Raw genomic sequence first — 11,932 nt, forward strand, 5'->3', positions numbered from 1 at the left:
TATATTTTAATGTCTGCATTTTAAAAATTAAAATTGTATGATAAATATTGTCTTCTTTTCCTCCTGTAAGTACAACTTACGTCTGAATTCATAATTTCATTTGCAGAAAACACAGAAGTCCAAATTTGAGGCTCTTTATGAATATGGGGCCTGGATCCTCTTGCCACCCCACCCTTGCACCCCCCAATCCTACCCTGGGCTTCCCTCCCAGGCCCTGGTGCACAGAAGAAGGAACTCCCTCTCATTATGGCTTTGATTAGTGCCAGACTGTTCACTGCTTCCTCAACCACACAGGCTCCCTTTGACTTCAAATCGAGCTTGGAGCTTTGATCTGCCCGAAGGGGCTACACCCAGATGCAAGACTCTGTCCTTGTCTGAAGCTAGTCTCCTGGGTCATGAGAGCCTATACTGCCAACTCAACCAATAAACCATGCTGTTTGGCTTGAGTTCTATGTATGATTTCTCCACAAACATTAAAATTGTGAGCACTCCCTATTTCTAAATGCTTAGACATGCTCACCTGTAGCAACAGGATAAAAAAAAAAGGGATTCCCCAGAGAAAGCTTGGGCAATGACAAATACCTCTAACCCAATGAGCCAGCAATAGGAGGTGTCCTGATGTCCAAACACAGGTGCACAAGATTTGATTTCCATCGTGATTATATGAGGAACTGCCAGCACCCTCTTTTAAAAAAATAGCCAAAGGACCTAACCCAAAACATTACTCTATGAGATTTCGGCTTTAGGGAGCAATGGGCAGAGGGACCCTTTTTTTTTTTTTTTTTTTTTTTTGAATCTGCTTCTTTTCCAGCTTTGAGGAGGAGCCAAGCTGGGATCTCCTACAAGGTTAACTGACCTAAATCAAAACCTTGCTGGGTTTTCCTTATTCAGACTTTTCCTCTAGGAATTTCAAGCCAGTTTTGAGAGAATTAAGGAGTTAGCACTCAATCCTTACAATCTCCATGAAGAACAGGGGATCTGTCTCTTCTGGAAGCGGGACATCTGGGACCTGCGGGCCTGTGCTGAGCCCTGGGGTAGGGGACCTGATTCCTGCCCCAGAGTTCACTGACAGCTGCACATGTAGAGAGGTGGTGAGGACCCAGGAGTGATGCAGGTCGAGAGAGCTGTCTACAGAACTCAGCAACCTGGAGAGTGTCGACGGGTAAAAGTGCCTACTCCTCAGAAAAAGCAGGTAATCAAATGAAAAAGAGCAGAAGGAGTAGCAAAGAATCTATGATATCATTAAAGGAATAAAAATATTTTTGTATCAATCTCATCTTAATTATAAAGAGGAACAAATATGATGATGCAGCTTCCACCACTGTGGTTTTTGGCAAACAGCTATGTAATTTTGTTTCCTCACAGGCTGTAGCAAAGGGAAAATATTTTTTAAAAATTTTCATCCCAAGGGGTAAAAAGATACAAGTGGGAGGATCGGCTTTTTTCCCCGGACCTGATCACACCTACATTTGAAAAAGTAGGGCACTTTTAAAGATGTTTATTTAGAAATTTCTGCCCACTAGAGAAATGCTGGGAAACAGAGCTAGTTACTCTGTGTTTATGTTGGTGTTAGTTCTTGAAAGAAGAGAAAATTATAAAGTGCCACATCCATCATTAATTACTGAGCAAGCCCTCAGTCCCATGACCTTTAGTTTGTATTTCTAAAGGAAACAATGACTGTTGCCTTCCCTTTCATAGACGTGACTCTTCTTCACGTCTAAAAAAATATGATGCCATTCAGCCATTTATTCACTTTATTTAGCATGTATTCATTCAGGGTCTGGTGTTTTATTGAGCACCAGGGATAAAATAGTGACCTAAAAAACAGCCTTGTGAACAGTATGAAGACACTTCAAAAAATTAAAAACACAGCTACCCAATGAGCTAGCAAATCCACCTCTGGGTATTTATCAAAAACAAAACCACTAATTCTAAAAGCTGATGCACCCCTATGTTCATTGCATCATTATTTATAATAGTCAAGATATGGGAGCAACCTAGGTGTCCATTAACAGATGAACGGATAGTGAAGATGTGAGATGTATACATGGGTCTGTGTGGGGGAAAAGAGAACTTTGAACTAGTGATAAGAACCATACCAACAGACATAACATTACACTTGATGATAAGTGCTTATTTTTTTCAAAGAAGAAATCCTCCTCGTTCTTAATTCATCTGTCCCTGCTTCCTTGGGTACCAGCTGCTTCCCCTCTCCAATGTCCATCTCCTCCTGTTCACTGGGTCCTTCCTCCCTGTCAGCAGCTTGCTCTGGTCCCCACCCCACCGCCTCACCCCTTAACATCTTGAAAGAATAGCCCTGGCTGGTTTGGCTCAGCAGTTAGAGCGTCAACCCTCACACTGAAGGGTTGTGGTTTGATTCCCAGTCAAGGGCGTGTACCTGGGTTGCAGGTTTGATCTGCAGCCCCGGTTGGGGTTGTTCAGGAGGCAACCAATTGATGTGTCTCGCACACAGATGTTTCTCTCGTTCTCTCTCTCTCTCTCCATCCCTCCCTCCTTTCCACTCTGTCTAAAAATCAGTGGAAAAATATCCTCAGGTGAAAATTAACAACAACAAAATCTTGAAAGAATAGTTTTAGGTTCTTCACCTTCTTTTCAGCCACAAAACCATGGACGTTGGTTCCCACCCCCGCCACACTGCTGAAAATGCTCCCTCAATATTGGCAGGAGGGTCTCCCCACTACTGAATCCTCCGTGCAGCCTTCACCGTTGCTCTCGACCTCTCCACAGTGTCTAACACCCTGGCCGCCTCCACCTGCGAATCTTCTTTCCGTATCAGACAGCACTCTTCTTTCTCCTCACACCGCTGAGAGGGTGCTGCTCCCCGCGTTCCGTCCTCATGTCTCACTTGCTTTTGTATCCTCCACTTCTACCCCAGGGAAGATAATAAATATTAAATCATAGCTTAATCTCCCAGAATACCTACTATCCCAGTAACAGGTAAATTTTCTCTTAATCTTTTAACAGTACATCACCAGGAATCAATTACCCAACTCTGACTTTTGCTTTGCCCCCCAGGAAGGCTTTTATTCACTTAAATGTTATAATGCTCATTCTCATCTCTAGAAATATGCACTGCCCTTTTCCTGGCCTAATTCTGACCCCACCAATCCTATGATAGATTTAGAACAACAACAAAACATCAGAAGCTCACCATTTGATTGTAAGACCCTCAACCTTTATTCCTGATGGGACCATGGGCATGAGGTCTGAGGGTCTTGTGATGCAGAATATCATTACGACTATTAACAACAAGGGACTTGGAGAACTTTGACTTACAAGTTGGAAGAGAACTAGCTCTCTTCTGAAAAATACTTACCACTCTGCTGCCTCATACTCTGGGTGTGATTTATAATGTGCTTTTATGGGCAACAGACTTCACAGTTTGTAGAAAACAGCCAGACATAACAACATACCTCTGAGCTTCTCTGCAAGGTTCATAACCCTGTAGATTCAGAGCACATGGTCTGCCCTTCAAAAGTGCAGAGAGGGGGAAATCTCTCTCCATGTTCTCCTATTTTCTGCACAAACTACACCCCCCAGACATTTATAGTTGTTAAGTACCAGATGCATAGAAAATATGCACAGCCAACTATGAGGTATCACCTCACACCTGTCAGAATGGCCACCATCAATAAACCATCAAACATCAAGTGCTCGCGAGGGTGTGGAGAAAAGGGGACTCTAGTACACTGCTGGTGGGAATGCAGACTGGTGCAGCCTCTATGGAAAACACTATGGTGTTTCCTCAAAAAATTAAAAATTAAATTGCCATTTGACTCAGTGATCCCACTTCTAGGAATATACCCTAAGAAGTCTGAAACAGCCCTGGCCGGTTTGGTTCAGCGGTTAGAGCGTCAACCTGTGGTTCTGAGAGACCCGGGTTCGGTTCCCGCTAAGGGCGTGTACCTCGGTTGCAGTTTGTCCCCGGCCCTGGTCGGTTGTGTGGGTGGCAGCCACTCAATGTGTTCCTTTCACATCGATGTTTCTCTCTCTTTCTCTGTTCCTCTCTCTCCCTCCCACTCTACCTGAACAAAAAATGGAAAAATGTCCTCGGGTGAAGATAAAAAAAAAAAAAAAAAAGAAGTCTGAAACACCAATCAGACAGCACATATGTACCCCCATGTTCTTAGCAGCCCTATTTACAATCGCTAAGATCTGGAAACAGCCCAAGTGTCCATTAATAGATAAGTTGATAAAAAAGCTGTGGTACATTTACACAATGGAATACTATGCAGCTGTAAGAAAAAAAGCTCTCTTATCCTTTGAGATGACATGGAGGGACCTGGAGAGCATTATGCTAAGCGAAATAAGCCAAACAGAGAAAGACAAATACCACATGATCTCACTTATTTGTGGAATATAATGAACAAGGTGGGCTGATGAACGAAATAGACCCAGAGACACAGAAAGGAGTATGGTTCAGACTGACAGATGTCAGAGGAGGGGGTTGGGGGGGATGGATGAGATGAACCAAAGGACTTATATGCTTGTATGCATAACCAATGGACATAGACAGCAATGCTGGGGGATGGGGAGTAGGATGGGGAGGAGGGTGCTTGGGTGGGGGGAGAAACATCTGTAACAAAAATAAATTAATAAAAATTGGAAAAAGAAAAGAAAATATGCACAGCACGCTGCCAATGTACAGATCTAGAAGAATCTCTAAGCAGGAACCTGCCGGACCTGTTCTGCGGTAACCTGCACAGGATGTCCACAGTTCTGTCTGCATTGAGAGCCTGGGGCTCCACAGAGGCTTATTAGTAGCTAGTGGCAGCCCGGCTTTCCAGCTGACTTCCTCCTCTCTGCTTCTCCTAACCTAACAGACTGGCAGGTTGGAGAAAACATACCCAGAGAATATTTTTGACTGTTTCCGTTTTAGTAAATCTCTGAGGGAGAGAAGTGGGGGCCAGACTCAGGAGGATTTGTTCGGGATGAAGACCAGAAAACCGTGGGTCAGGGCAAGCCTGAGCCAGCTGTGGACATGCAGCTTAGCAGCCCAGTGCAGTTCCCAGGAGCGCCTCCCCGTGCAGGTGTCCCTCAGGTCCCTGGGCCATGGGTGGCAGTGTGGGATTCAGTGGGGAAGTTCTGGGACTTGAGTCAAATAGCAGTAGCTATGGCAACAACACTGAAAGCCAGCTCTGTCTGACTCCAGCGTGGAGCAGCACACACAGGCCCAGCCTGTCACAAGTCACATGGACCTCCGGGAGGCCCGCGAGGGCCAGTGTGCTCGGGGAGGGGGGGAGGGGGGGCTCCCCGCTGGCAGGCGGCCAGCTTCCGCCGCCTCAACAGAGAGGGCGGGGTGGGTGGGGCGGGTGGGGCAAGAGTCACACAGCAAATCCGACTGCAGAAGTAAGACTAGGCCTCTGAAAAGGCCTGGAACCAGGAATTGAAATACTTCAGAAGTCTCTGCGTCTTGTCTCTCCTCTCCATGCAGATTCTTCTTTTTTCCGAGCAGATTCTTGACTCATCTCTGCTGGCCAGCTTTCTCTGCTCATCATTCATGGGGCCGAGCATTTCCTGGGGTTCCCAAGTTTACCTGGTACAGACACAGCCACATGTACCAACTGACTGACAGTCTCTCAGGGGCCCGAATCCACGCTCCGGTGAAAGAATCCCAGTGGGCAGCTTGTTTGAAGAGCTCACTCCTGATTTCGTCAGCTCCAGCTGAGGTGGGAGGTCAGGAAGTGCCCATGTGGCTGGCAGGAGCCACCCCTGTGAGGGTGGCACAGAGGGCCATGCTGAGACAAGTGGGCAGGAGAACCGGCCAGTAGACGTCTGTTCTATCACCACTCTCGGTGTCGTTCTTGCTGTTCTCTCCTTCCTGAGATCTTTATATGGTGGCCTCCTTCTCATTATTTAGGTCTCAACTCCTATATCACCTTCTTGGAGAAATGTTGCTGGAGCACACTAGTGAAAATAACAATCACCCCACCCCCACCCCCCGCCATTCCCTCTCTGTTATGGGCTGAAATGTGTCACTCCAGAATCCATGGGTTGAAGTCCTAACACCCAGTATCTCCCAGTGTGACTGTATTTGGAGATAAAGGTCTTTAAAAAGGTAATTAACTTCACATTAGGTCATTAGATTGGGCCCTAATCCAATATGACTGGATTTTTTATAAGAAGAGGAAATTTGGACAAAGACATGTACAGAGGGAAGACCACATAAGGATACAGAAAGAGGACAGACATCTGCAAGCCAAGGAGAGAAGCCTCTGAAAAAAATCAACCCTACGAACACACTGATCTCAAACTTCCAGCTTCCAGAACTGAGAGAAAATAAATTTTTGTTCTTTAAGCCACCCATGCTGTGCTACTTTGTTATAGCAGCCCTCACAAACTAATACACTCTAGCCCTTTCCCCCATTTTATGTTTCCTCAAAGAGGCAGTGTACAGAGTGGTTGAGTGACAGGAATAGACAAGGAAGGGGCTGAAGCTGGGCTGGAGAAGGGACTTTCTACCTGCTATGGCACCAGGGAGACCTTTTACTCCCTGGTGCTGCTGGCTTCCCCATCCAAGACTGGGGGAGGTCTCCCTCCTAAGCAGGTTATAACCTCCACTGCACCCCTGAGGGGCTCCAGTTGCAGAATGGCAGGGAACCTTGCAAACCAACATTTGGCATGTCATTGCCACTGACCTCATTTAATTTGTTGACCAGGTTTTGCTGAGCCTGTTCATCTGATGGGCTGGAAGGGGGGTGAGTTTTGTGAAATGATTGAGGCATATGTTAGGCCCCCCACTAAACATCTCTGAAATGAAGAGCATAAGTGCAGATAACTGGAAATAGAAAGAGCAGACAGACCCAATCATTTTGTTCTGGATTTGGAAATCCCTCTGCCTTCAAAGCATAACTTGTGTCTCCATGACGCCCAGCATCTCCTTCGGTCCCCTAGTTTGCCAGCCACATGTTTCCAACTTAGAACCCAGTGTTGGCATCCGACAGACAAAATGTCCCAGTGCCTGACTCAGCTTGTCGCCTGGAAGTGTCGACACTCTGTGGACACAAACATAATTGCCAAGCTTGTCATCAGTTCCCAACGTTCCAAATGGAAAAACTGGAGAGATCTGTTTGTTTTCCCTTTTCTGGCCATTTTTGCTGCCTACAAGACTTACTGCCAATATACTACTTTATTTATATCTCATAAGAGCTTCATCTTTTGTGAGATGTTCTTTCCTTGTTGGGCCCTGTTATACTAGCCTCTGGGTAGTTTCTCATCTCTAGTTCCAGGTTCACAATTCTATTTTCTGACGTAAAAATGGGCTCGTCTCTCTCCTTCAGTTTATTTTTTCTTTCTCTTTTTTACTTGCCCTTGAAAACCTTCTCTTTGCTCTCATCCTCATCTCCTACTCGTTGCTGACTCAGTCTAACTCAAGTTCCCCTCATCCAGATGCCACCAGCTTCCTCAGATTTCCTCTTCCCCTTTCTTGGAGAGATGCCTCTCCTAGAGTCCTGGATTTTTATCATGGTCCCCTAATCTTTGTATTAGTAGAAACCAGCCAACCTGTTGCTTGATGGCTAATACCTGGCTCGTCCCTTATTTAACAATTTTTTTTTTCTTTATTGACTTTTAGAGAGAGAGGAAGGAAGAGAGGGAGAGAGATAGAAACACCGATGAGAGAGAACATCGATTGGCCGCCTCCTGCATGTTCCCCACTGGGGATTTGGCCCACAACCTGGACATGTGCCCTGATTGGGAATCAAACCAGCAACTTCTTTGTGCATTGGTTGACGCTCAACCACTGAGCCATACCGGCTGGGCGTTTTTGTTAATCCTCACCTGAGGATATTTTTCTATTTATCTTCAGATAGAGTGGGGAGTGGGGGGGGGGGGCGGAGAGAGAGAGAGAGAGAGAAACATTGATATGAGAGAGACACATCAATTGGTTCTCTCCTGCATGACCCAGACCAGGACCAGGGACCGAACCGCAACTGAGGTACATGCCCTTGACCAGAATTGAACTCGAGATTCTTTGGTCCCAGGGCCAGTGCTCCAACCACTGAGCCAAACCTGCCAGGTTGTCCCTTATTTTAAACAGTGCAGTGATCCATACATAAAAGTTACTCAATGATGTTTTTATCATTTGTATTAGATTGCTTTTTACACTTACCTTGGAAGAGTTTATGAAGGCTTCAGGTTGGGAACTAATGAGCCACTTGCTGCATGGGTACCAATTTAAATTCCTACGCACACCCTGATCACAGCAAAATCCCTTTTTTTTTTAGCTATAGGGGACATAAACTTAGCACCAGAGGGTGCATGGGGATGTGTAAGCCAAAGATGTCTGATAACACTATCAGGTGTAAGTGAGCCCAGGCTTACGTGAATAGGAACATGGGCTTTATCTGTCCCTGAAATCACCAAAGATCACCAGAAAGAAAGGTAAGAGGGTGACTCAGCCCTTATCTTCATACAGCTATCCCTTTTCTTATTTACCAGCAGCTAATCCTCTAAAGGCAGTGGTGCCACTGTTGCCTATCTGGCCTCATGACTCAAAGTCTTAAGATTTATAGCATTTTCTTAGGAGTCAAAGGCCATGCCTGTGGGTAACTCCTTTTCAACACCCATAGGTTAGTCATTTATTGTGGATGATCCATTTGAGTACATTGATTGTCAGGTTCCCTCTTCAGAGAAGAGGTCATGTTTTTCATAATTAGTCCCCAGCCACACAGTGACTTCTGTGTGCAAGCCTGGAAGGGACAGGATGTAAGACCAGTACCAGCCACCATGGAACTTTCACACTGATCCGAGAGGATGCCAAGGCAGCTGCTCAACCCCGTCCAGTGAGTCTTTCATGAGCACATTCCCCCCTCTGATAAAAACTGGGTGAAATAATTTGTCTTTCCACAGTTTATTAATTATTTGGTTATGTTAGGAAGTACAGAAATTATTTAGAAACAAGATTTATACCTGGTTTTCTCCCTAGCTCACATAAGCCAGTCCCTGCAAGGACTCTTTGCTCAGTGCTTTTCTAGATGAATTGCAAAAGTCAGGACATCTGGATTCTGTTCCCAGACATGGAGGAGAGCTTGGGTAAGTGAGTCACTTTCCCTGACACCTATCAACAAAAAGAACTGATGAAGCCCTGGCCGGTTTGGCTCAGCGGGTAGAGTGCCGGCTGCAGTCCAGAGAAACCCGGGTTTGGTTCCCGCTAAGGGCATGTACCTCGGTTGCAGTTTGTCCCCGGCCCTGGTTGGTTGTGCGGGTGGCAGCCACTCGATGTGTCCCTTTCACGTCGATGTTTCTCTCTCTCTCTCTCTCTCTCTCTCTTCCTCTCTCTCCCTCCCACTCTGTCTGAATAAAGAATGGAAAAAAGTCCTCCAGTGAGGATTAAAAAAAAAAAAAAAAAGAACTGATGAAGTTAAAAGGAGAGTATGCATAATTTTAATTTTCTGTGCAAAATGTGATAATCACTTCATAATGAAGTTGCTTTGGAACTAGGTCTGTTGTCTGGTCAGTGTGGCTCAATGGTTGAGCGTCAACTCATGCACCAAGAGGTCGCCAGTTCCATTTCCAGTCAGGACACATGCCTGGGTTGTGGGCCAAATCCCCAGTGAGGGGCATGCAGGAGGTGGCTAATCAATATTCTCTCTCATTGATGTTTCTATCTCTCTCTCCCTCTGACTTCCTTCTCTCTAAAATCAATAAAGGAAAAAAAAAAGAACCTAGGTCTGCTTATCCAAAATAAGTGATCAATCTTGAGTCAGTTCCCTGGGAATAGACATTAATCTTTTTCCCATTGATTTTTTATTTTTTAGAGAGAGTGGAAGGGAGGGAGGTAGAGAGAGAGAGAAAGAGAGACAGAAACATCAATGTTGAGAGAGGCACATTGATTGGTTGCCTCCCACACAGCCCTGGTCAGGGCTCAGGAACCTGCAACCCAGGCACATGCCCTTGACTGGAATCAATCCCATGACCCTTTGGTCTGTGGGCCAATGCTCTAATGGCTGAGCCAAACTGGCCAGGGCAAAGATATTACTTTTTAAAAATTTTTATATACATAGTAACCCATTCATTGAATTCTTCCAGCTTAAAAATTTTCTGTACCACAGGCCGACGCTCTAACTGCTGAGCCAAACTGGCCAGGGCGAGCTTAAAAATTTTAATCGTTTGTAAGGGTCATTAAATAGTTAACTAGAGGGATAGCACTGAAAATGATAATATCAAACAGCCATAGGATTTTTCTCCAGTTTCCACACTACATAAATCTATTCATTTAGCAAATATTGAATGCCTACCTTGCACAACTTGGATCCATCAGTGAATAACAAAGCAAAAAACCCTGCGGTCAGAGAGGGGAGTGGGAGAAAGGCGGGGGAGCCCATAGCAAACAGTTGAAGTAAGTAAAGTCCATAACATGCTGGAAATTGATAAATATGATGGAAAAATAGAAAAATTAGCCCTGGCCGATTAGAGTGTCAGCCCGTGGACCAGATTGTCCTGGGTTTGGTTCCTGCTAAGGGCATGTACCTTGGTTGCAGTTTGTCCCCGACCCTGGTTGGGGTCGTGTGGGTGGCAACCAGTCGATGTGTCTCTCTCACATTAATGTTTCTCTCTCTCTCTTCTTCCCTCTCCCCCTCCCACTCTATCTGAAGATAAATGCAAAAATGTCCTCGGGTGAGGAAAAAAAAAAAAGAGAGAGAATTCGAGCAGGGTAAAGGGAGATCAGCAGCATGAGAAACTGGGGAAGGTTGGAGCTGCAATTTTAATCAGGGTGGTAACAAAGTACATTCATGGAGAAGATGACATTTAAGCAAAGACTTGAAGGAGATGAGAGTTGGTAAATAAGGGAGAACAGAGTTCCAGATACCTGTGCAAGGATGGGTGTGGAGAGTGAGTCTTGTGTGCAAGGAAGACCAGCTAGGGGGACCATGTGGCCAAGATGGGGTGATCGAGGGGGAGGGTCATAGGAGGGAAAGTCCAAATTTAAATGTTTGCTTCCTTCTGGTTTCTTAGTAGCAATACAGAATTCCAGCTTCTGTGTTTTAAAAACATTAATTAACGTGTCTTATTTTTTAGAGTTACTTATAGACAGGTGGATCATTAGATATAGTTCTATATATCTAAATATACACATAGTTTCTAGTAAAATGTGTGTATGTTTTCTTTATCCATTCATTCATCAACAGACACTTATATTGTTTCCATGTCTTGGCTATTGTGAATAATGCTGCAATAAGCATGGTGCAGATATCTCTTCATGATAGTGATTTTAATTCTTTCTAATATAAACCCAGAAGTAGGATCACTGGGTCATATAATAGTTCTATTTTTAACTTTTTGAGGCCCCTCCCTAGTGTTTTCCATAATGGCTGTACCAATTTACATTACCACAAATAGTGAATAGGGTTTCCTTTTCTCCACATCTTTGCCAAGATTTATGTCTTGTCTGTCTTGTAATAGCCATTCTGACACGTGTGAGGTAATGTGCATTTCCCTGATGATTAGTGATGTTGAGCACCTTTTCACATACCTGTTGGCAATTTGTATGTCTTCTTTGGAAAAATGCCTATTCAGGTCCTTTGCCCATGTTTACATTGGATTATTTTTACCATTATGTTGTATGGGTTTCTTAGAATTTTGAAGGTAAACCCCTTGCAGCTATATGGTTTGCAAATATTTTTTTCCCATTCTGTAGGTTGCCTTTTTATTTTACTGATTGTTTCTTTTGTTATTGTGGAAGAGGAACAAAATTTCTCTACCCTCAAGGTTCTTCTGACTGGTCTAATAATCAAATAGACATGAGACAGATTAGCAAAAGAAAATAACCAAATTTAATACGCACATATGTATGGGAACCCCGCATACATGAGAGAGTCTGAGACCCACGTGCATGACAGATTCAGAGATGAAAAGGTGGTGTGGGGGTGTATAAGACATCCTGAGCTAGAGATGAGGTAACACCTTGGGA

The sequence above is a fragment of the Molossus molossus genome, unplaced genomic scaffold, assembly GCF_014108415.1.
Source record: "Molossus molossus isolate mMolMol1 unplaced genomic scaffold, mMolMol1.p scaffold_m16_p_1, whole genome shotgun sequence".
NCBI classification, from domain to species: domain Eukaryota; kingdom Metazoa; phylum Chordata; class Mammalia; order Chiroptera; family Molossidae; genus Molossus; species Molossus molossus.